The sequence below is a fragment of the Staurois parvus genome, unplaced genomic scaffold, assembly GCF_062004578.1.
Source record: "Staurois parvus isolate SC_StPar_1 unplaced genomic scaffold, SC_StPar_1.0 ptg000612l, whole genome shotgun sequence".
NCBI classification, from domain to species: domain Eukaryota; kingdom Metazoa; phylum Chordata; class Amphibia; order Anura; family Ranidae; genus Staurois; species Staurois parvus.
Window position 1 is genome coordinate 384425 of NW_028318408.1, and position 2035 is coordinate 386459.

At 49.6% G+C, this 2035-nt stretch overlaps 1 pseudogene; it reads right to left on the minus strand.

Annotated features, from left to right (window-relative positions):
* Positions 1–1250: 1250 nt before the first annotated feature.
* Positions 1251–1368, minus strand: LOC149449560 (U2 spliceosomal RNA; annotated as a pseudogene).
* Positions 1369–2035: the final 667 nt, after the last annotated feature.

Below are 2035 nucleotides of genomic sequence, written 5' to 3' on the forward strand. Positions count from 1 at the left end.
TCATCCACATAGGGGTCGGTTTATAAAAAAAAAAAAAAAAAATTGCATTGGATGTGAGGGTAATCAGAATCTGTAGCTCCCCCCCCCCCCCCACATGGGAAAAAAAAAAAAAAAAAAAAAAAAAAAAAAAAAAAAAAAAGAAGGGGGGGGGGTACTTGCTCCTCTCCCACTCATTTCACTACAACTGACAGTTCCCTGACCCTTCAGGATTGTAAACCTTGGTGCCCAGAAACCTGGCTGACATCACTGATGATCTGATCATAGCCATAGACTGTCAATGATTTCACTTGGGGGCCCACTTGCTTGAGTACAATGTGAGGACTGTGGGTGGTGGGAACTGTGGTAGATGAACTGGCCAAATCTGACCATTTAGTTCTCCTGTTCAGCAAACTGCTAACAGCTTGGGTTGAACTTACTTTTTTTTTTTCTTTTTTAAGTTCGCAAATGTGCGAAAAACGAAAAACCCGCAAGTGTTCACAAAAAAGTGCAAGTGCAAAACACCACACAAAAAGTGCACTTAGGGGTGTGCTTTGTCCTTCCCCCCCCCCGAAGGGGATGGACCACTACCCTGATCCCCCGAGGCACGAAGCTCCTGACAGGGACAAGGTTCCCATTTGGTCCTCCTGGCCAAAAGGCCTGGTGGACCACCGTTCCTTGTGTCCAGCCGAAGCCGGACACTCAGTACTTTGTCAGGGGGCTCTCCCGAAGAGAAAACCCCCCAGGGACAGGGGAGGAAGGAACCAAAAGGCCACACATCCTCCCCCTAGACTTCAGGGCGGGCCCGCGGACCCACACCCTCCATCCTGTGAGAAAAACACACATAAGAGTGAAAGTGAAACAGTGGGAGAAAAATAAATTAAATAGAAAATAAAAAAGTGGTCGTGCCAAATTGTGCACTGACCAGGCCCTGAGGCCTGTAACAAAAATTGCCCAGAACTTAGCCAAAAGGCCCGGTCCTAGAGGCGCAATGCAAAAAGTGTTTAAACTCCTGACCTTGTGCTCTTTCGCAACGTGGGGTCCCACACCCAAGTGCTACTCAGAGCACCCCTGAGGCAACTACTCAGGGGGCACTGTGTTTGCGGACTTTCTGCCTTCCCGACCCCTGGCCAGACCAAGGTAGACCATTCAAATCAGGAGGAACTGGGTCCCTCCGACGTTCCAAAGGGGAATTACTTCCAGGCCCCAGCTACGTGTGGGCATCCCGGGTTCTGTTCCCCCTGTAATAGCCATTAGGACCCCCATCATACCAGCAGGGGTACTATACAACCAGTCATCCCCGCAAAGCTAGAATGACCATGGAGCACCCCTGCTGGACATTGATAAGAACAGATACTACACTTGATCTTAGCCAAAAGGCCAAGAAGCGGCCCAAACCTTATCCCCGATTTCTACAAAAACTAACTGGAAAAAAATAAAAATTTGGACACAGCTTGATGGTATTAAGCAACTTAGTCCACTGACCCTGCCTGTAGGAATCAATGTCACCCTATTTTGCACCCTAGGCAAGACCAGCTACTTGCACCCACCCCTTGCAAAAATAAATCATTGCCTATGTTGGCTTTGTGTGGAGACTGACTAGGGAGCAGGGAAGAAGTGATGCTGCACGCAGTACGGCACTTAATTGGCTGGATACCTCTTCATGGATTGGTTGAAATTTGCAGGAGGCGGCTTAGTCTCCAACTAGTGACACCAGGACACAGAAGTCCCATTTAACTCATTGCTTCCGGGTCATTAACAGGAAGGGGAGATCAGTGAACAGATGTTCGCTGATATCCCTCCCTTCTACCGGTGGTACCCACTATGCAGGTCCGCTGATGGGAGCGTGGAGCCTGGGGAGCATGGCAGGGCACATGACACTCAACAAGAGGCTTCTGGTTAGTGCTGCAAAAGCACTGTCACCATAGTACGGCAGCAAGGGGGGGGGGGGGGGGGAGGCGGGTGCTTTATACAGCACTCCACCACTATTGCCATCCTAGTGCAGTAACTTTGCAGTGTAATGGGGAGTGGTACAGTAAAAGTGTGGCTCAGCTGTTGA